General features: G+C 53.9%; 1 long non-coding RNA gene across 5 annotated transcripts in view; it reads left to right on the top strand.

The window, feature by feature from the left end:
* The window catches only part of LOC308197137, a 494,297-nt gene that overhangs the window by 52,302 nt on the left and 418,347 nt on the right, over nt 1-23,648 (top strand). For 2 of the 5 annotated variants that reach the window (XR_013952620.1, XR_013952621.1), the window contains exon 1: nt 15,949-19,366. This is a non-coding gene — a long non-coding RNA (uncharacterized lncRNA). Of the gene's footprint in view, nt 1-15,948; nt 19,367-23,648 lie in introns of those variants that run through there. The other 3 variants (XR_013952617.1, XR_013952618.1, XR_013952619.1) reach the window with 3 other exon arrangements.

Below are 23,648 nucleotides of genomic sequence, written 5' to 3'. Positions count from 1 at the left end.
GGGGATGCAGTGCAGTGATTCCAGAGAGTGTACTGGCACCACTGGGGATGCACTGCAGTGAGTCCAGAGAGTGCACTGGCACCACTGAGAATGCACTTCAGTGAGTCCAGAGAGCGCACTGGCACCACTGGGGATGCAGTGCAGTGAGTACAGAGAGTGCACTGGCACCACTGATAATGCACTTCAGTGAGTCCAAAGAGTGCACTGGCACCACTGAGGATGCACTGCAGTGAGTCCAGAGAGTGCACTAGCACCACTGGGAATGTAGTGCAGTGAATCCAGTGAGTGCACTGGCACCAGTGGGGATGCAGTGCAGTGAGTCCAGAGAGTGCACTGGCACCACTGGGGATGCAGTGCAGTGAGTCCAGAGAGTGCACTGGCACCACTGGGGATGCAGTGCAGTGAGTCCAGAGAGTGCACTGGCACCACTGGGGATGCACTGCAGTGAGTCCAGAGAGATCACTGGCACCACTGGAGATGCACTTCAGTGAGTGCAGAGACTGCACTGGCACCACTGGGGATGCAGTGCAGTGAGTCCAGTGAGTGTACTGGCACCACTGGGGATGCACTGCAGTGAGTCCAGAGAGTGCATTGGCACCACTTGGGATGCACTGCAGTGAGTCCAGAGAGTGCACTTGCACCACTGGGGATGCAGTGCAGTGAGTCCAGAGAGTGCACTGACACCACTGGGGATGCAGTGCAGTGAGTCCAGAGAGTACACTGGCACCAGTGGGGATGCACAGCAGTGAGTCCACAGAGTGCACTGGCACCACTGGGGATGCAGTGCAGTGAGTCCAGAGAGTGCACTGGCACCACTGGGGATGCAGTACAGTGAGTCCAGAGAGTGCACTAGCACCACTGGGAATGTAGTGCAGTGAATCCAGTGAGTGCACTGGCACCAGTGGGGATGCAGTGCAGTGAGTCCAGAGAGTGCACTGGCACCACTGGGGATGCAGTGCAGTGAGTCCAGAGAGTGCACTGGCACCACTGGGGATGCAGTGCAGTGAGTCCAGAGAGTGCACTGGCACCACTGGGGATGCACTGCAGTGAGTCCAGAGAGATCACTGGCACCACTGGAGATGCACTTCAGTGAGTGCAGAGACTGCACTGGCACCACTGGGGATGCAGTGCAGTGAGTCCAGTGAGTGTACTGGCACCACTGGGGATGCACTGCAGTGAGTCCAGAGAGTGCATTGGCACCACTTGGGATGCACTGCAGTGAGTCCAGAGAGTGCACTTGCACCACTGGGGATGCAGTGCAGTGAGTCCAGAGAGTGCACTGACACCACTGGGGATGCAGTGCAGTGAGTCCAGAGAGTACACTGGCACCAGTGGGGATGCACAGCAGTGAGTCCACAGAGTGCACTGGCACCACTGGGGATGCAGTGCAGTGAGTCCAGAGAGTGCACTGGCACCACTGGGGATGCAGTACAGTGAGTCCAGAGATTGCACTGGCACCACTGGGGATGCAGTGCAGTGAGTCCAGAGAGTGCATTGGCACCACTGGGGATGCAGTGCAGTGAGTCCAGAGAGTGCACTGGCACCATTGGAGATGCAGTGCAGTGAGTCCAGAGAGTGCACTGGCACCACTGGGGATGCAGTGCAGTGAGTCCAGAGAGTGCACTGGCACCACTGGGGATGCGGTGCAGTGAGTCCAGAGAGTGCACTGGCACCACTGGGGATGCAGTGCAGTGAGTCCAGAGAGTTCACTGGCACCACTGGAGATGCACTTCAGTGAGTGCAGAGACTGCACTGGCACCACTGGGGATGCAGTGCAGTGAGTCCAGTGAGTGTACTGGCACCACTGGGGATGCAGCGCAGTGAGTCCAGAGTGTGCACTGGCACCACTGGAGATGCAGTACAGTGAGTCCAGTGAATGCACTGGCAACACTGGGGATGCAGTGCAGTGAGTCCAGAGAGTGCACTGGCACCACTGGTGATGCAGTATAGTGAGTCCAGTGAGTGCACTGGCACCACTGGGGATGCAGTGCAGTGAGTCCAGAGAGTGCACTGGCACCACTGGGGATGCACTGCAGTGAGTCCAGAGAGTGCACTGGCACCACTGATGATGCAGTACTGTGAGTCCAGTGAGTGCACTGGCACCACTGGGGATGTAGTGCAGTGACTCGAGAGAGTGCACTGGCACCACTGGGGATGAAGTGCAGTGACTCCAGAGAGTGCACTGGCACCACTGGGGATGCACTGCAGTGAGTCCAGAGAGTGCATTGGCACCACTGGGGATGCACTGCAGTGAGTCCAGAGAGTGCATTGGCACCACTGGGGATGCAGTGCAGTGAGTCCAGAGAGTGCACTGGCACCACTGGGGATGCACTGCAGTGAGTCCACAGAGTGCACCGGTACCACTGGGGATGCAGTGCAGTGAGTCCAGAGAGTGCACTGGCACCACTGGGGATGCACTGCAGTGAGTCCAGAGAGTGCACTGGCACCACTGGGGATGCAGTGCAGTAAGTCCAGAGAGTGCACTGGCACCACTAGGGATGCAGTGCAGTGAGTCCAGAGAGTGCACTGGCACCACTGGGGATGCAGTGCAGTGAGTCCAGAGAGTGCACTGGCACCACTGGGGATGCACTGCAGTGAGTCCAGAGAGCGCACTGGCACCACTGGGGATGCACTGCAGTGAGTCCACAGAGTGCACTGGCACCACTGGGGATGCAGTGCAGTGAGTCAAGAGAGTGCACTGGCACCACTGGGGATGCACTGCAGTGAGCCCAGAGAGTGCACTGGCACCACTGGGGATGCGGTGCCGGGAGTCCAGAGAGTGCACTAGCACCACTGGGGATGCAGTGCAGTGAGTCCAGAGAGTGCACCGGCACCACTGGGGATGCAGTGCAGTGAGTCCAGAGAGTGCACTGGCACCACTGGGGATGCACTGCAGTGAGCCCAGAGAGTGCACTGGCACCACTGGGGATGCAGTGCAGTGAGTCCAGAGAGTGCACTGGCACCACTGGGGATGCACTGCAGTGAGTCCAGAGAGTGCTCTGGCACCACTGGGGATGCAGTGCAGTGAGTCCAGAGAGTGCACTGGCACCACTGGGGATGCAGTGCAGTGAGTCCAGAGAGTGCACTGGCACCACTGGTGATGCACTGCAGTTACTCCAGAGAGTGCACTGGCACCACTGGGGATGCGGTGCGGTGAGTCCAGAGAGAGCACTGGCACCACTGGGGATGCAGTGCAGTCAGTCCAGTGAGTGTACTGGCACCACTGGGTATGCACTGCAGTGAGTCCAGAGAGTGCACTGGCACCACTGAGAATGCCCTTCAGTGAGTCCAGAGAGTGCACTGGCACCACTGGGGATGCACTGCAGTGAGTCAAGAGAGTGCACTAGCACCACTGGGGATGCAGTGCAGTGACTCCAGAGAGTGCACTGGCACCACTGGGGATGAACTTCAGTGAGTCCAGAGAGTGCACTGGCACCACTGGGGATGCAGTGCAGTTAGTCCAGAGAGTGCATTGGCACCACTGGGGATGCAGTGCAGTGAGTCCAGAGAGTGCACTGGCACCACTGGGGATGCACTGCAGTGAGTGCACAGAGTGCACTGGTACCACTGGGGATGCAGTGCAGTGAGTCCAGAGAGTGCACTGGCACCACTGGGGATGCACTGCATTTAGTCCAGAGAGTGCACTGGCACCACTGGGGATGCAGTGCACTGAGTCCAGAGAGTGCACTGGCACCACTGGGGATGCACTGCAGTGAGTCCAGAGAGTGCACTGGCAGCACTGGGGATGCAGTGCAGTGAGTCCAGAGAGTGCACTGGCACCACTGGGGATGCACTGCAGTGAGTCCAGAGAGCGCACTGGCACCACTGGGGATGCACTGCAGTGAGTCCACAGAGTGCACTGGCACGACTGAGAATGCACTTCAGTGAGTCCAGAGAGTGCACTGGTACCACTGGGGATGCACTGCAGTGAGTCCAGAGAGTGCACTAGCACCACTGGGGATGCAGTGCAGTGAATCCAGTGAGTGCACTGGCACCACTGGGGATGCAGTGCAGTGAGTCAAGAGAGTGCACTGGCACCACTGGTGATGCACTGCAGTGAGCCCAGAGAGTGCACTGGCACCATTGGGGATGCGGTGCCGGGAGTCCAGAGAGTGCACTGGCACCACTGGGGATGCAGTGCAGTGAGTCCAGAGACTACACTGGCACCACTGGGGATGCAGTGCAGTGAGTCCAGAGAGTGCACTGGCACCACTGGGGATGCACTGCAGTGAGTCCAGAGAGTGCTCTGGCACCACTGGGGATGCAGTGCAGTGAGTCCAGAGAGTGCACTGGCACCACTGGCGATGCAGTGCAGTGAGTCCAGAGAGTGCACTGGCACCACTGGTGATGCACTGCAGTTACTCCGGAGAGTGCACTAGCACCACTGGGGATGCAGTGCAGTGAATCCAGTGAGTGCACTGGCACCACTGGGGATGCAGTGCAGTGAGTCAAGAGAGTGCACTGGCACCACTGGGGATGCACTGCAGTGAGCCCAGAGAGTGCACTGGCACCACTGGTGATGCGGTGCCGGGAGTCCAGAGAGTGCACTGGCACCACTGGGGATGCAGTGCAGTGAGTCCAGAGAGTGCACTGGCACCACTGGGGATGCAGTGCAGTCAGTCCAGTGAGTGTACTGGCACCACTGGGGATGCAGTGCAGTGAGTCCAGAGAGTGCACTGGCACCACTGGGGATGCCCTTCAGTGAGTCCAGAGAGTGCACTGGCACCACTGGGGATGCACTGCAGTGAGTCCACAGAGTGCACTAGCACCACTGGGGATGCAATGCAGTGACTCCAGAGAGTGCACTGGCACCACTGGGGATGCACTTCAGTGAGTCCAGAGAGTGCACTGGCACCACTGGGGATGCAGTGTAGTGAGTCCAGAGAGTGCATTGGCACCACTGGGGATGCAGTGCAGTGAGTCCAGAGAGTGCACTGGCACCACTGGGGATGCACTGCAGTGAGTCCACAGAGTGCACTGGTACCACTGGGGATGCAGTGCAGTGAGTCCAGAGAGGTCACTGGCACCACTGGGGATGCACTGCAGTGAGTCCAGAGAGTGCACTGGCACCACTGGGGATGCAGTGCAGTGAGTCCAGAGAGTGCACTGGCACCACTGGGGATGCACTGCAGTGAGTCCAGAGAGTGCACTGGCAGCACTGGGGATGCAGTGCAGTGAGTCCAGAGAGTGCACTGGCACCACTGGGGATGCACTGCAGTGAGTCCAGAGAGCGCACTGGCACCACTGGGGATGCACTGCAGTGAGTCCACAGAGTGCACTGGCACCACTGAGAATGCACTTCAGTGAGTCCAGAGAGTGCACTGGTACCACTGGGGATGCACTGCAGTGAGTCCAGAGAGTGCACTAGCACCACTGGGGATGCAGTGCAGTGAATCCAGTGAGTGCACTGGCACCACTGGGGATGCAGTGCAGTGAGTCAAGAGAGTGCACTGGCACCACTGGGGATGCACTGCAGTGAGCCCAGAGAGTGCACTGGCACCACTGGGGATGCGGTGCCGGGAGTCCAGAGAGTGCACTGGCACCACTGGGGATGCAGTGCAGTGAGTCCAGAGAGTGCACTGGCACCACTGGGGATGCAGTGCAGTGAGTCCAGAGAGTGCACTGGCACCACTGGGGATGCACTGCAGTGAGTCCAGAGAGTGCTCTGGCACCACTGGGGATGCAGTGCAGTGAGTCCAGAGAGTGCACTGGCACCACTGGCGATGCAGTGCAGTGAGTCCAGAGAGTGCACTGGCACCACTGGTGATGCACTGCAGTTACTCCAGAGAGTGCACTGGCACCACTGGGGATGCGGTGCGGTGAGTCCAGAGAGTGCACTGGCACCACTGGGGATGCAGTGCAGTCAGTCCAGTGAGTGTACTGGCACCACTGGGGAAACACTGCAGTGAGTCCAGAGAGTGCACTGGCACCACTGAGAATGCCCTTCAGTGAGTCCAGAGAGTGCACTGGCACCACTGGGGATGCACTGCAGTGAGTCCACAGAGTGCACTAGCACCACTGGGGATGCAGTGCAGTGAGTCCAGAGAGTGCACTGGCACCACTGGGGATGCAGCGCAGTGAGTCCAGAGAGTGCACGCGCTCCACTGGGGATGCAGTACAGTGAGTCCAGAGAGTGCACTGGCACCACTGGGGATGCAGTGCAGTGAGTCCAGAGAGTGCACTGGCAGCACAGAGGATGCAGTGAGTGAGTCCAGAGAGTGCTCTGGCACCACTGGAGATGCAGTGCAGTGAGTCCAGAGAGTGCACTGGCACCACTGGGGATGCAGTGCAGTGAGTCCAGAGAGTGCACTGGCACCACTGGGGATGCACTTCAGTGAGTCCAGAGAGTGCACTGGCACCACTGGTGATGCACTGCAGTGAGTCCAGAGAGTGCACTGGCACCACTGGGGATGCACTGCAGTGAGTCCAGAGAGTGCACTGGCACCACTGGGGATGCAGTGCAGTGAGTCCAGAGAGTGCACTGGCACCAGAGGGAATGCATTGCAGTGAGTCCAGTGAGTGCACTGGCACCACTGGGGATGCAGTGCAGTGAGTGCAGAGAGTGCACTGGCACCACTGGACATGCAGTGCAGTGAGTCCAGAGAGTGCAGTGGCACCACTGGGGATGCAGTGCAGTGAGTCCAGAGAGTGCACTGGCAGCACTGGGGATGCAGTGCAGTGAGTCCAGAGAGTGCACTGGCAATACTGGGGATGCAGTGCAGTGAGTCCAGAGAGTGCACTGTCACCACTGGGGCTGCAGTGCAGTGAGTCCAGAGAGTGCACTGGCACCACTGGGGATGCAGTGCAGTGAGTCCAGAGAGTGCTCTGGCACCATTGGTGATGCACTGAAGTGAGTCCAGAGAGTGCACTGGCACCACTGGGGATGCAGTGCAGTGAGTCCAGAGAGTGCACTGGCAACACTGGGGTTGCAGTGCAGTGAGTCCAGAGAGTGCACTGGCACCACTGGGGATGCAGTGCAGTCAGTCCAGAGTGTGCACTGTCACGACTGGGAATGCAGTGCAGTGAGTCCAGAGATTGCACTGGCACCACTGGGGATGCACTTCAGTGAGTCCAGAGTGTGCACTGGCACCACTGGGGATGCAGTGCAGTGAGTCCAGAGAGTGCACTGGCACCACTGGGGATGCAGTGCAGTGAGTCCAGAGAGTGCACTGGCACCACTGGGGATGCACTGCAGTGACTCCAGAGAGTGCACTAGCACCACTGGGAATGCAGTACAGTGAGTCCAGAGAGTGCACTGGCACCACTGGGGATGTAGTGCAGTGACTCGAGAGAATGCACTGGCACCACTGGGGATGCAGTGCAGTGAGTCCAGAGAGTGCACTGGTACCACTGGGGATGCAGTGCAGTGAGTCCAGAGAGTGCACTGGCACCACTGGGGATGCACTTCAGTGAGTCCAGAGAGTGTACTGGCACCACTGGGGATGCAGTGCAGTGAGTCCAGAGAGTGCACTGGCACCACTGGGGATGCACTGCAGTCACTCCAGAGAGTGCACTGGCACCACTGATGATGCAGTACAGTGAGTCCAGTGAGCGCACTGGCACCACTGGGGATGTAGTGCAGTGACTCGAGAGAGTGCACTGGCACCACTGGGGATGCAGTGCAGTGAGTCCAGAGAGTGCACTGGCACCACTTGGGATGCAGTGCAGTGAGTCCAGAGAGTGCACTGGCACCACTGGGGATGCAGTGCAGTGAGTCCAGAGAGTGCATTGGCACCACTGGGGATGCAGTGCAGTGAGTCCAGAGAGTGCACTGGCACCACTGGGGATGCAATGCTGTGAGTCCAGAGAGTGCACTGGCAGCAGTGTGGATGCACTGCAGTGAGTCCAGAGAGTGCACTGGCACCACTGGGGATGCACTGCAGTGAGTCCAGAGAGTGCACTGGCACCACTGGGGATGCAGTGCAGTGAGTCCAGAGAGTGCACTGGCACCACTGGGGATGCACTGCAGTGAGTCCAGAGAGTGCACTGGCACCACTGGGGATGCAGTGCAGTGAGTCCAGAGAGTGCACTGGCAGCACTGGTGATGCAGTTTAGTGAGTCCAGAGAGTGCACTGGCACCAAAGGGAATGCACTGCAGTGAGTCCAGAGAGCGCTCTGGCACCGCTGGGGATGCACTGCAGTGAGTCCACAGAGTGCACTGGAACCACTGAGAATGCACTTCAGTGAGTCCAGAGAGTGCACTGGCACCACTGGGGATGCACTGCAGTGAGTCCAGAGAGTGCACTAGCACCACTGGGGAATGCAGTGCAGTGAGTCCAGTGAGTACACTGGCACCACTGGGAATGCAGTGCAGTGAGTCAAGAGAGTGCACTGGCACCACTGGGTATGCACTGCAGTGAGCCCAGAGAGTGCACTGGCACCACTGGGGATGCGGTGCCGGGAGTCCAGAGAGTGCTTTGGCACCACTGGGGATGCACTGCAGTTACTCCAGAGAGTGCACTGGCAACACTGGGGATGCAGTACAGTGAGTCCAGAGAGTGCACTGGCACCACTGGGGATGCACTGCAGTGAGTCCAGAGAGTGCACTGGCACCACTCAGGGTGCAGTGCGGTGAGTCCAGAGAATGCACTGGCACCAATGGGGATGCAGTGCAGTGAGTCCAGAGAGCGCACTGGCTCCACTGGGGATGCAGTGCAGTCAGTCCTGTGAGTGTACTGGCACCACTGGGGATGCAGTGCAGTGAGTCCAGAGAGTGCACTGGCACCACTGAGAATGCACTTCAGTGAGTCCAGAGATTGCACTGGCACCACTGGGGATGCACTGCAGTGAGTCCAGAGAGTGCACTGGCACCAACGGGGATGCACTGCAGTGAGTCCAGAGAGTGCACTGTCACCACTGGCGATGCACTTCAGTGAGTCCAGAGAGTGCACGGGCTCCACTGGGGATGCAGTGCAGTGAGTCCAGAGAGTGCACTGGCACCACTGGGAATGCAGTGCAGTGAGTCCAGAGAGTGCACTGACACCACTGGGGATGCAGTGCAGTGAGTCCACAGAGTGCACTGGCACCACTGGGGATGCAGTGCAGTGAGTCCAGAGAGTGCACTGGCACCACTGGGGATGCAGTGTAGTGAGTGCAGAGAGTGCACTGGCACCACTGGGGATGCAGTGCAGTGAGTCCAGAGAGTGCACTGGCACCACTGGGGATGCAGTGCAGTGAGTCCAGAGTGTGCACTGGCACCACTGGGGATGCACTGCAGTGAGTCCAGAGATTGCACTGGCACCACTGGGGATGCACCTCAGTGAGTCCAGAGAGTGCACTGGCACCACTGGTGATGCACTGCAGTGAGTCCAGAGAGTGCACTGGCACCACTGGGGATGCACTGCAGTGAGTCCAGAGAGTGCACTGGCACCACTGGTGATGCAGTACAGTGAGTCCAGAGAGTGCACTGGCACCACTGGGGATGCACTGCAGTGAGTCCAGACTGGCACCACTGGGGATGCACTGCAGTGAGTCCAGAGAGTGCACTGGCACCACTGGGGATGCACTACAGTGAGTCCAGAGATTGCACTGGCACCACTGGGGATGCAGTGCAGTGAGTCCAGAGAGTGCACTGGCACCACTGGGGATGCACTGCATTGAGTCCAGAGAGTGCACTGGCACAACTGGGGATGCACTTCAGTGAGTCCAGAGAGTGCACTGACACCACTGGGGATGCAGTGCAGTGAGTCCAGAGAGTGCACTGGCACCACTGGGGATGCAGTGCAGTGAGTCCAGAGAGTGCTCTGGCACCACTGGGGATGCACTGCAGTGAGTCCAGAGAGTACACTGGCACCACTGGGGATGCAGTGCAGTGAGTCCAGAGATTGCACTGGCACCACTGGGGATGCAGTGCAGTGAGTCCAGAGAGTGCACTGGCACCACTGGGGATGCAGTGCAGTGAGTCCAGAGTGTGCACTGGCACCACTGGGGATGCACTGCAGTGAGTCCAGAGAGTGCACTGGCACCACTGGGGATGCACCTCATTGAGTCCAGAGAGTGCACTGGCACCACTGGTGTTGCACTGCAGTGAGTCCAGAGAGTGCACTGGCACCACTGGGGATGCACTGCAGTGAGTCCAGAGAGTGCACTGGCACCACTGGTGATGCAGTACAGTGAGTCCAGAGAGTGCACTGGCACCACTGGGGATGCACTGCAGTGAGTCCAGAGAGTGCACTGGCACCACTGGGGATGCACTACAGTGAGTCCAGAGATTGCACTGGCACCACTGGGGATGCAGTGCAGTGAGTCCAGAGAGTGCACTGGCACCACTGGGGATGCACTGCATTGAGTCCAGAGAGTGCACTGGCACAACTGGGGATGCACTTCAGTGAGTCCAGAGAGTGCACTGACACCACTGGGGATGCAGTGCAGTGAGTCCAGAGAGTGCACTGGCACCACTGGGGATGCAGTGCAGTGAGTCCAGAGAGTGCTCTGGCACCACTGGGGATGCACTGCAGTGAGTCCAGAGAGTACACTGGCACCACTGGGGATGCAGTGCAGTGAGTCCAGAGAGTTCACTGGCACCACTGGGGATGCAGTGCAGTGAGTCCAGAGAGTGCACTGGCACCACTGGGGATGCAGTGCAGTGAGTCTAGAGAGTGCTCTGGCACCACTGGGGATGCAGTTTAGTGAGTCCAGAGAGTACACTGGCACCACTGGGGATGCAGTGCAGTGAGTCCAGAGAGTTCACTGGCACCACTGGGGATGCAGTCCAGTGAGTCCAGTGAGTGCACTGGCACCACTGGGGATGCAGTTCAGTGACTGCAGAGAGTACACTGGCACCACCGGGGATTCACTGCAGTGAGTCCAGAGAGTGCACTGGCACCACCTGTGATGCAGTGCAGTGAGTCCAGTGAGTGCACTGGCACCAGTGGGGATGCAGTACAGTGAGTCCAGAGAGTGCACTGGCACCACTGGACATGCAGTGCAGTGAGTCCAGAGAGTGCACTGGCACCACTGGGGATGCACTTGAGTGACTCCACAGAGTGCACTGGCAACACTGGGGATGCAGTGCAGTGAGTCCAAAGACTTCACTGGTACCACTGGGGATGCACTGCAGTGAGTCCAGAAAGTGCACTGGCACCACTGGGGATGCACTACAGTGAGTCCAGAGAGTGCACTGGCACCACTGGGGATGCAGTGCAGTGAGTCCAGAGAGTGCACTGGCACCACTGGGGATGCAGTGCAGTGAGTCCAGTGAGTGTACTGGCACCACTGGGGATGCACTTCAGTGAGCCCAGAGAGTGCACTGGTACCACTGAGAATGCACTTCAGTGAGTCCAGAGAGTGCACTGGCACCACTGGGGATGCAGCGCAGTGAGTCCAGAGAGTGCACTAGCACCACTGGGGATGCAGTGCAGTGAGTCCTGTGAGTACACTGGCACCACTGGGGATGCAGAGCAGTGAGTCCAGAGAGCTCACTGGCACCAGTGGGGATGCAGTACAGTGAGTCCAGTGAATGCACTGGAACCACTGGGGATGCAGTGCAGTGAGTCCAGAGAGTGCACTGGCACCACTGGTGATGCAGTCCAGTGAGTCCAGTGAGTGCACTGGTACCACCTGTGATGCAGTGCAGTGAGTCCAGAGAGTGCACTGGCACCACTGGGGATGCAGTGAAATGAGTCCAGAGAGTGCACTGGCACCACCGATGATGCAGTACAGTGAGTCCAGTGAGTGCACTGTCACCACTGGGGATGTAGTGCAGTGACTCGAGAGAGTGCACTGGCACCACTGGGGACGCAATGCAGTGAGTCCAGAGAGTGCACTGGCACCACTGGGGATGCAGTGCAGTGAGTCCAGAGAGTGCACTGGCAGCAGTGGGGATGCAGTGCAGTGAGTCCAGAGAGTGCACTGGCACCACTGGGGATGCAGTGCAGTGAGTCCAGAGACTTCACTGGCACCACTGTGAATGCAGTGCAGTGAGTCCAGAGAGTGCACTGGCACCACTGGGGACGCAGTGCAGTGAGTCCAGAGAGTGCACTGGCACCACTGGGGATGCACTGCAGTGAGTCCAGAGAGTGCACTGGCACCACTGGGGATGCACTGCAGTGAGTCCAGAGAGTGCACTGGCACCACTGGGGATGCACTACAGTGAGTCCAGAGATTGCACTGGCACCACTGGGGATGCAGTGCAGTGAGTCCAGAGAGTGCACTGGCACCACTGGTGATGCAGTTTAGTGAGTCCAGAGAGTGCACTGGCACCACTGGGGATGCACTTCAGTGAGTCCAGAGAGTGTACTGACACCATTGGGGATGCGGTGCAGTGAGTCCAGAGAGTGCACTGGCACCACTGGGGATGCAGTGCAGTGAGTCCAGAGAGTGCTCTGGCACCACTGGGGATGCACTGCAGTGAGTCCAGAGACTGCACTGGCACCACTGGGGATGCAGTGCAGTGAGTCCAGAGAGTGCACTGGCACCACTGGGGATGCAGTGCAGTGAGTCCAGAGAGTGCACTGGCACCACTGGTGATGCAGTCCAGTGAGTCCAGTGAATGCACTGGCACCACTGGGGATGCTGTGCAGTGAGTGCAGAGAGTGCACTGGCACCACCTGTGATGCAGTACAGTGTGTCCAGTGAGTGCACTGGCACCACTGGGGATGCAGTGCTGTGACTCCGGAGAGCGCACTGGCACCACTGGGGATGCAGTGCAGTCAGTCCAGTGAGTGCACTGGCACCACTGGGGATGCAGTGCAGTGAGTGCAGAGAGTGCAATGGCACCAATGGGGATGCACTTCAGTGAGTCCAGAGAGTGCACTGGCACCACTGGGGATGCAGTGCAGTGAGTCCAGAGATTGCACTGGCACCACTGGGGATGCAGTGCTGTGACTCCAGAGAGCGCACTGGCACCACTGGGGATGCAGTGCAGTGAGTCCAGAGAGTGCACTGGCACCACTGGGGATGCACTGCAGTGAGTCCAGAGAGTGCACTGGCACCACTGGGGATGCAGTGCAGTGAGTGCAGAGAGTGCACTGGCAACACTGGGGATGCAGTGCAGTGAGTCCAGAGAGTGCACTGGCACCACTGGGGATGCACTGCAGTGAGTCCAGAGATTGCACTGGCACCACTGGGGATGCAGTGCAGTGAGTGCAGAGAGTGCACTGGCACCACTGGGGATGCACTTCAGTGAGTTCAGAGAGTGTACTTGCACCACTGGGGATGGGTTTCAAGCCAACTGCATTAACCGCTCATGCTTCTTTCTTATGAGACGTTAGTAAACCAATTACATAGCCTTGTCAAGACTAAATCACAGGTAAAAATCCTGTACATCTCATGTGGCCAACCACTCCCAACTAGGATTCCAAGAACCAGGAGGTTCGGTGAAAATAGGGCTAGTGCTATTAGAGGGGTGATTATTAGGGTAAGCCCTAAGCTGTCTTTAATGGAGAAGTATGGGTGGAATGGGATTTTGTCGCAGTCTGATACGATTCCTAGTGGGTTATTTGAGCCTGATTCGTGTAGGAAGGTTAGGTGGACTAGGGTGATTCCTGCAATTAGGAAGGGCAGTAGGAAGTGGATGGCGAAGAATCGGGTTAAGGTTGGATTGTCTACTGAGAATCCTCCTCAGGCTCATTCTACTAGAGTTTGCCCAATGTACGGGATGGCTGAGAATAGGTTGGTGATTACGGTGGCCCCTCAGAATGACATTTGTCCTCATGGTAGGACATACCCTACGAAGGCAGTTGCTATTAGGGTGAGTAGGAGGATTACTCCTGTGTTTCAGGTTTCTTTGTATAGGTAGGAGCCGTAGTAGAGGCCTCGTCCGATGTGTAAGTAGATGCAGATAAAGAAGAGCGAAGCACCGTTGGCGTGGAGGTTGCGGATGAGCCATCCGTACTGGACGTCTCGGCATGTGTGAGCTACTGAGGAGAAGGCGAGTGAAGTGTCTGCGGTGTAGTGTATGGCTAGTAGCAGGCCTGTTAGGATTTGTGTGGCTAAGCAGATGGCTAGAAGGGAGCCGAAGTTTCATCAGGCAGAGATGTTGGAGGGGGCGGGTAGGTCGATTAGGGAGTTGTTGATTATTTTTAGTAGGGGATGGGATTTGCGGATGTTAGGGGCCATTAGTGAGTCTGTGTGTTATTAGGATTATTACCAGGATGGAGAGGGCGAAGGATCCTAGGTAGGCCTTAATTAGCCCTGTGTGTATTGAGGTTGCGGCTTTGCTTGCGGCTACTTGTAGTTCAGCAAGGCCCTCTGGCCCTATTTTTTTGAGTCAGGAGAGGTCGATCAAGTGTAGGGCAATGTTTTGTCCCTTTTCTAGTAGGTTTTTGGAGAAGAATCGGTGTACTAGGGGGTTGAAGTACCCTAATGCAGAGGAGAAGTTTATGAGGGGGTTTGGTTTGGGGTGAGTGAGGGTGTGTGTTATGTTCGATAGTTCTAGGGCTAGGATGATTCCTAGGATTGTTATGAGGATGGCAGCGGTTTTGGTGATAAGGGGTATGGTTATTGGGGGGGTTTTGGTTGGTGTGATGAAAGAGGTAATGATTATTCCTGCTGTAATGCTGCCTAGGGCGAGTCGGGTTAGGGGGGCGGTGATTAGTGGGTTGTTTTCGTTTATTGATACTATTGGGGGGATTCGGGTTTGTCCAGCTTGGACTAGGATGGTTATGCGGATGCTGTAGGTTGCGGTGAATGCTGTGGCTATAAGGGTTAGGAGTAGGGCTCAAGTATTTAGGTATGATGTGTTTAAGCTTTCGATGATGAGGTCTTTTGAGTAGAATCCGGCTAGGAATGGGGTTCCTACCAGCGCCAGGTTTCCGATGGTTAGGCAGGAAGTAGTGACTGGGAGTATTTTCTGTAGGCCTCCTATCTTTCGGATATCTTGTTCTCCGTTTAGGTTGTGGATGATAGACCCTGAGCATAGGAATAGTATGGCTTTAAAGAAGGCATGGGTTGAGATGTGTAGGAAGGCTAGTTGTGGGAGGTTTAGTCCGATAGTGACTATTATTAGTCCTAGTTGGCTGGATGTTGAGAAAGCAATGATTTTTTTGATGTCATTTTGGGTTAGGGCGCATGTGGCAGCGAATAGGGTTGATAGAGCACCTAGGCATAGGCAGGCAGTTAGGGCTGTCTGGTTGGTGGCTAGCAGGGGGTGCATGCGGATGAGCAGGAAGATTCCGGCTACTACTATGGTACTGGAGTGCAGTAGGGCTGATACTGGGGTGGGGCCTTCTATTGCTGCGGGCAGTCATGGGTGGAGTCCAAATTGGGCGGATTTTCCTGCGGCTGCGAGGATTAATCCTATGAGGGGGAGGATTGGGGTTTGGTGGGGGTGTACGGCTTGTTGGATCTCTCAGGTGTTGAATGTTGAAGCTAGTCATGCTATGCTCAGGATCAGTCCGATGTCTCCGATTCGGTTGTAGATTACGGCTCGTAGGGCGGCGGTGTTGGCATCTGCTCGGCCTTGTCATCAGCCAATGAGAAGGAAGGACATGATTCGTACTCCTTCCCAGCCTACGAATAGGAGGAATATGTTGTTTGCGGTTGTTAGGAGGAGTATGGCGACTAGGAATGTCAGTAGGTAGGTGAAAAATTTTGTTACGTATGGCTCTGAGGCCATGTATCATATGGCGAATTGTAGGATTGATCATGTTACAAATAGGGCGATTGGAAGAAATGTTATTGAGTATTGGTCTATTTTTAGGCTCAGGGGGATTTTAAAGTTTATAATGAATTTTCACTCCCAGTGGCAGGTGACAGATTCTACTCCCGAGTAGATGAATGCGGTTGTAGGGGCTAGGCTAATTAGGAATGCGGTTTTAACAGCGCGGGTGGTGGCTTGTGGGGTGTTTTTAAAGTTTTTAAATAGAAATGGCAGGATGATTGGGGTTAGGAGGATTGTCAGCGTGAGTAGTGTGAGGGAGTTGATTAGTAGTGTGGGGTTCACTCCTTTTACTTGGATTTGCACCAAGATGGGTGGTTCCTAAGACCAGTGGATTGCTGTTATCCTTTAAAAGTAAGGGGGCTGAGGTTTTAGGCTCAGATGTAAGAGTTAGCAGCTCTTGTTGGTTAAACCCTCCCCTCGGCAGGTAAGAAGGTTTGAACTTCTATTCTTAGAATCACAGTCTAATGTTTGGTTTAAACTATACTTGCATGAGGGGATTCCGGAGATCAGTTCGGGTTTGAGGATTAGGAGGAATATTGGGATAATGTGGAGTGTTATGAGCAGGTGTTCTCGCGTGGTTGAGTTTTGCATAGATGTGATGTGGGAGGGGATTGAGCCTCGTTGGGTCATTAGTAGTATGAATAAGGTGTAGGAGGCGGTTAGTAGGGTTGCGATTCCTGTTAGGATGATCGTGAAGGCAGATCAGTTGAATAAGGTGATTATAATGGTTAGCTCTGCTATGAGGTTTGTTGTTGGGGGTAAGGCTATGTTTGTTAGATTGGCCAGCAATCATCAGGTAGCTATGAGTGGTAGGAGAGGTTGTAGGCCTCGTGTGAGTAGTAGATTTCGGCTGTGCGTACGTTCATAGTTTGTGTTGGCTAGGCAGAATAGTATGGAGGAAGTTAGTCCATGGGAAATTATTAGGATCATTGCCCCTGAGAATGATCAGTGGGTTTGGATTATTCCTGCGGCGATAACTAGGCCTATGTGGCTAACGGATGAATAAGCGATTAGTGATTTTAGGTCTGTCTGTCGTAGGCAGATTGAGCTAGTCATTAGGGCGCCTCATAGGGCCAGGGTTAGGAAGGGGTAGTGCAGGAGGTTGGACAGTGGGCCCATAAATAGAGTGACTCGTATAATTCCGTATCCTCCTAGCTTTAGTAGTAGGGCGGCGAGGAGTATTGAGCCTGCGATGGGTGCTTCTACGTGGGCTTTTGGCAGTCAGAGGTGTAGGCCGTATAGTGGGGCTTTTACTATGAATGCTATGAGCAGTGCTAGACCTGATAGTATTCCTGTCCATGAGGTGGATAGGGTTGGGTGGGTTAGTTGTAGGGTTGGCAGGTGCAGGGTGCCAATTTTCACGTATAGGTGTATGATTGTGATTAGCAGGGGTAGAGAGCTTACTGGCGTGTAGAATAGCAGGTAGATGCCAGCGCTTAGGCGTTCTGGTTGGTTCCCCCATCGGGTGATTAAGATTAGGGTGGGAATGAGGGTTGCTTCAAATGAGATGTAAAATAGTGCTAGTTCTGTGGTGGAAAAGGCTAGTAGGATGAATGGCTGGACTGCGACTAAGGTTGAGATAAAGATTCGTTTGCGTTGTAGGGGTTCTTGTTGCAGGTGGTTTTGGCTTGCTATGATTATGAGTGGGAGTAGTCAGCAGGATAGTACTAGGAGGGGGGATGAGATTTGGTCAATTCCTGTTCAGTTGGATAAAAATTTGTAGGGGTAGTAGGTTGGGATTAATCACTGTAGGCTTAGGGCAGCGATTAGGAGGCTGTATAAGGTGGTGTTAGTCCATAGAAATTTTGGTGGAGACAGCAGGGCTGTTGGAAGAAGTATGATTGTGGGTAGGATGATTTTTAGCATTGCAGGAGGTTTAGGTTGTGTAGATGGTCGGAGCCATGTGTGCGGGTGGAGGCTACTAGGATGGCCAGGCCTGTGCCCGCCTCACACGCTGAGAAGGTTAGCATGAGAATTGGTACCATGGTGAATGAGGAGACTTGGTTTTCGATGGATCATATTGATAGGCCTACGAATATCGATAATATTATGCTTTCAAGGCATAGTAGGGCGGATACTAGGTGGGTTCGGTGGAAGGCTAGTCCTAGTCCGCTGAAAATGAAGGCTGAGTAGAAGCTTAAATGTAGGGGCGACATAAGAAAGTTACAGGGTTGGCTGTAATCTGCTGGGTCGAAACCAGCTATCTTTTTGGTTAGACTAACTTTCTGTTATTCTGCTCATTCTAGGCCCCCTTGAATTCACTCGTAGGCCAGTCCGAGTGTTAGGAGAAGGAGGATCACTACAGTTCAGGTGAGGGTCATTAGGGGGGATTGGAGTTGGACGGCTCATGGCAGGGGGAGTAGGAGGGCGATTTCTAGGTCGAATAGGACGAACAGGATGGCTACTGAGGAAGAATCGGACTGAGAATGGTAATCGAGCAGATCCAAGAGGGTCGAATCCACATTCGTACGGTGAGAGTTTCTCTGAGTCGGGGTTTATTTGGGCGAGTCAGAAGTTTAATGCGGTTAGGGCGGCGCTTAGGATTGATGATAGGGCGAATATGAACATGAGTGCGTTCATTGCTCTCCTCTGGGTTTATACCAGATTCTAGAGATTGGAAGTCAATTGTAATTAATATACTAGAAGAGCAAGATCCTCATCAGTAGATGGTTATGTAGAGGAATAGTCAGATGACGTCTACGAAGTGTCAGTATCAGGCTGCTGCCTCGAATCCGAAGTGGTGGTCTGATGTAAAGTGGAACTTGATCAGTCGGAAGAGGCAGACGGTCAGGAAGGAGGATCCGATGATTACGTGGAGTCCGTGGAATCCAGTGGCAACGAAGAAGGTAGATCCGTAGACGCTATCGGCGATTGAGAATGGGGCTTCGTGGTATTCTATTGCTTGTAGGGCTGTGAAGTAGAATCCCAGGAGGATCGTTAGGGTTAGGGCGTGGATGGCGTGTTTTCGGTTTCCTTCTGTGATGCTGTGATGGGCTCACGTTACGGTAACGCCTGAGGCTAGTAGGATGGCTGTGTTTAGTAGGGGGACTTCTATCGGGTTGAGTGGTTTAATTCCTGTTGGGGGTCATTGGCCTCCTAGTTCTGGGGTTGGGGCCAGGCTCGAGTGGAAGAACGCTCAGAAGAACCCTAAGAAGAAGAATGCTTCGGATGTGATGAAAAGGATTATGCCGTATCGTAGGCCTTTTTGGACTGTGGGAGTGTGATGGCCTTGGAAGGTGCTTTCTCGTACAATGTCTCGTCATCATTGGAGTATTACTAGGAGTATTGAGATGAGGCCTAGGGTTAGTAGTATGGATGAGTTGTAGTGGAATCACATGATTAATCCTGAGGTTGTGAGTAGGGCGGCGGCTGCCCCGAAGATTGGTCAAGGGCTTGGGTCAACTATGTGGTATGAGTGTGCTTGGTGTGCCATTAGATGTTTTCTTGTAAGTATAGGCTTAGAAGGAGCACGAAGACGTAGGCCTGGATTATGGCTACTGCTACTTCTAGGATGGTTAGGAGTAGTAGGATGATTATTGTTAGGATGGATACTGCAGGAAGGGTGGGTATTAATGCAATGGAGGCTGTAGAGATGAGTTGGATGAGTAAGTGTCCTGCTGTAAGGTTGGCTGTAAGGCGGACTCCGAGGGCTAGGGGGCGGATTAGTAGGCTGGTTGTTTCGATCAGGATTAGTGCGGGGATTAGGGGTGTAGGGGTACCTTCGGGTAATAGGTGGGCTAAAGAGGCTGATGGTTGGTTTCGTAGGCCTGTTAGTAGTGTGGCGAGCCATAGTGGGAAGGCTAGGGCTATGTTCATAGATAGTTGGGTGGTTGGGGTGAATGTATATGGAAGGAGGCCTAGAAGGTTGATTGTAAGAAGTATGATTATTAGGGATGTAAATATTATGGCTCATTTGTGGCCATTTTTGTTGAGTGGGACTATTAGTTGTTTTGTGATTAGGTGAAGGAGTCATGTTTGGATAGTAGAAAGGCGGTTGTTGATTCATCGGTTGTTTGGGGACGGGAATAGTAGGGCTGGGAAGAGTAGGGATAGTAGGATTAAGGGGATGCCAAATAGATTGGGGCTGGAAAATTGGTCAAAGAAGCTTAGGTTCATGGTCAGGATCATGGTGTGGGTTTGGTAGTGAGGGAGGTCTTATTTGATGGGGGGTTGGTTGTGGTGAAGGCTAGTAGTTTTGGTTGGATGAGGAGTGCTAGGGTTAATCAGGTTATAATTATGATTGAAAATCATGGTGCGGGGTTAAGCTGTGGCATATCATTAAGGAGGGGGAAGTCCCTCTTTGGCTAGCTTAAAAGGCTAGTGCTGTTGCATAGCTTCTTAATGATTAGGATGATGATAGAAGGGACGATCAGGCCTCGAAATGTGGGAGTGGGGTTGATTCTACTACAATGGGTATGTAGCTGTGATTAGCCCCGCAAATTTCTGAGCATTGTCCGTAAAAAATCCCAGGCCGGGTGGTAATGAATGAAGTTTGGTTTAGTCGGCCTGGGATTGCGTCTGTTTTAACTCCGAGCGTTGGGACTGCTCAGGAGTGGAGTACGTCTCCTGCAGTAATGATCACGCGGATGGGGGATTCTATTGGGATAACTACGCGGTGGTCAACTTCTAGCAGTCGGAAGTGGCCGTTGGGTAAGTCTGGGGTGGGCACTATGTAGGAGTCGAATGATAGGTCTTTGAAGTCTGTGTATTCGTAGCTTCAGTATCATTGGTGGCCGATGGCTTTTAGGGTGAGGTCTGGTTCATCGATTTTGTCCATTATGTAGAGGATTTGTAGGGATGGGAGGGCGAGGAGTACCAGGACGATAGCAGGTAGGATTGTCCAGATCAGCTCTACTTCTTGGGCGTCTACAGCATTGGACGAGAGTTTTTCTGTTAGTATGTGGGCTAAAAGGTAGAGAACTAGGCTGCAGATAGCTAGGGCAACGATTAGGGCGTGGTCGTGGAATTCAACGAGTTCTTCTATGATGGGTGATGAGGCGTCTTGGAATCCTAGTTGGGAGTGGTTGGCCACATGAGATGTACAGGATTTTTACCTGTGATTTAGTCTTGACAAGGCTATGTAATTGGTTTACTAACGTCTCATAAGAAAGAAGCATGAGCGGTTAATGCAGTTGGCTTGAAACCAGCATGTGAGGGTTCGATTCCTTCCTTTCTTGTACTTGGACGAAGGCCGGTTCCTCGAAAGTATGGTATGGGGGAGGGCAGCCGTGGATTCATTCAACGTTTGTGGTAGTTAGTTCTGGTTGTAGGACTTTTCGTTTGGCCGGAAAGGCTTCTCAGATGATGAATATTAGTATGATTACGGCTACTATTGAGATTAGGGAGCCGATGGAGGAAATGGTGTTTCATAGTGTGTAGGCGTCGGGATAGTCCGAGTATCGTCGGGGTATTCCTGCTAGGCCTAGGAAGTGCTGGGGGAAGAACGTTAGGTTTACTCCTGTAAATATTACCCCGAAGTGGGCTTTTGCTCATGTTTGGTGTAGGGTAAACCCAGTGAGTAGTGGGAATCAGTGAGTAAATCCTGCTAGAGGCCATCCTAGTATAGGTAGAAGGTAAGTAAGGCCAATTTGGGGCTGTAAACTAGGATGATGGCGATTCAGCCTAAGTGGGAGATGGACGAGAAGGCTAGGATTTTGCGTGTTTGTGTTTGGTTCAGTCCTATTCAGCCTCCTAGTGCTGTTGAGGCTAGGGCCATGGCGGTGAGTAGAGCTGGGTCGAGGGATTTGGATGTTAGTAGGAGCAGGGTTAGTGGGGGGAATTTTATGAGGGTCGAGAGTAGCAGGGCTGTTATTAGTGGCGATCCTTGTAGTACTTCTGGGAATCAGAAGTGAAATGGCACTAGGCCCAGTTTAATAGCGATTGCTGCTGTCAGTAGTAGACAGGAGGTTGGGTGGTTTATTTGTGTGATGTCTCATTGGCCGGTGACTCAGGCATTGGTTATGCTAGAGAATAGGACCAGGGCGGAAGCAGCTGCTTGGGTTAGGAAGTATTTCGTTGCGGCTTCTACTGCTCGTGGGTGGTGGGATTTGGCAATTAGGGGAATGATGGCTAGTGCGTTGATCTCCAGTCCTGTCCAGGCCAGAACTCAGTGGTTGCTGGAAATTGTGATTGTGGTGCCCAAGATGAGGCTGAAGGTTATGATTGGGGTCGCGTAAGGGTTCATTAGTAGAGGAGGGGGTTAAACCATCATTTTCGGGGTATGGGCCCGATAGCTTGATTAGCTGACTCTACTAGAAAATAATATAAGGGAAGTATGGAGAATTTTGATTTCTCTTGTGTGGGTTCAATTCCTACTTTTCTAAGGTCAACAGGAAATGAGAGGGCTGTTATACCTCTATGTTCACTTTATCATAGTGACCCTTTGTAGTTCAGGCACATTTCCTTATGTAAGGAGGTAGGCCTGCATAGCAGATAGGTATGCTGATGTGTCAGAGGCACAGAGCTAGTGTGAGGGGTAGGAAGTTTTTTCATAGTAGGTGCATTAGTTGGTCATATCGGAATCGTGGGTATGAAGCTCGGACCCATAAGAAACCAGAAGATAGTAGGAGGACTTTTGTGGCTAGGATGACGGGGAATAGTTCTGTGGGTGGCCCTAGGGCGCTTGGGTTTAGGAATATGATGGCTGTAAGTGTATTTATTAGCATAATGTTCGCATATTCAGCTAGGAAGAATAAGGCGAAGGGTCCTGCGGCGTATTCAACGTTAAACCCTGAGACTAGCTCAGATTCACCCTCTGTGAGGTCAAAAGGAGCTCGGTTTGTCTCTGCTAGGGTGGATACGTATCATATTATTGCTAGGGGTCATGAGGAGAAAATGAAGTATAGAGGCTCCTGTGCGACGGCAAAGGAGCTGAGTGTGTAGCTTCCGCTTAGTATGATTATTGATAGCAGGATTATGGCCAGTGTCACTTCGTATGAAATGGTCTGTGCTACTGCCCGTAGGGCTCCGATTAGTGCGTATTTTGAGTTCGAGGCTCAGCCTGATCATAGGACTGAGTAGACGGCTAGGCTTGACATGGCTATTAGGAAGAGAACTCCGAGGTTTAGATCTGCTAGGGGAAATGGGAGTGGTAGTGGTGCTCAAGTGGTGAGGGCTAGGACAAGGGCTAGTATTGGTATCAGAATGAATAGAAGTGGGGAAGAGGTAGAGGGTCGGATGGGCTCTTTGGTAAATAGTTTCAGTCCGTCCGCAAATGGTTGAAGTAGGCCAAAAGGCCCGACAACGTTAGGGCCTTTGCGGGATTGTATGTAGCTTAGGATTTTCCGTTCTACTAGGGTTAGGAAGGCTACGGCAATCAGGATTGGGATGATGTATAGGAGGGATATAATGAGGCAGCTTAGTGTTGTTATTTGAATCATGGGTGAAGCTAGGGAGAGGATTTGAACCTCTGGGGAAAGGGCTTAAGCCTTCTGCACTTGCCGGGCTCTGCCACTCTAGCTGGTCCTTTTCTAGGATTGAAAGTGGTGGGGGAAGGCCCTCTTCACGGTTTAGTTGGTTTCACTGCTTAGAGGGGGGGGGCGTGCTTGTGGTATTGGCCCCACTTTCCCGGTCCTTTCGTACTGGGGAGAGTGTGTCATAGATAGAAACCGACCTGGATTGCTCCGGTCTGAACTCAGATCACGTAGGACTGTTAATCGTTGAACAAACGAACCCTTAATAGCGGCTGCACCATTAGGATGTCCTGATCCAACATCGAGGTCGTAAACCCCCCTGTCGATATGGGCTCTTGAGGGGGATTGCGCTGTTATCCCTGGGGTAGCTTGGTCCATTAATCAATTATATTGGGTCTGGTCACTGTTAGCACTTTGAGGGGTAGCTCTAGGTAAAGAGGTATGGTCTTGTTTTTGGAGGATTTGTTCTCCTCCAAGGTCGCCCCAACCGAAAAATATCGACCAGGCTCTGCGATGGTAGTGGCCCCAGTGGGGTTGATTGAGGATTCGCGGTGGTCGTTGATTTTTAAGTTCCACAGGGTCTTCTCGTCTTATGTTCACATCCCCGCTTTTGCACGGGGAGATCAATTTCACTG

This window comes from Anser brachyrhynchus, assembly GCF_964034855.1.
Source record: "Anser brachyrhynchus genome assembly, chromosome: 6".
NCBI classification, from domain to species: domain Eukaryota; kingdom Metazoa; phylum Chordata; class Aves; order Anseriformes; family Anatidae; genus Anser; species Anser brachyrhynchus.
The sequence above is the reverse complement of the archived record's forward strand: the minus strand, read 5'-3'. Positions and strand labels throughout refer to the sequence as shown.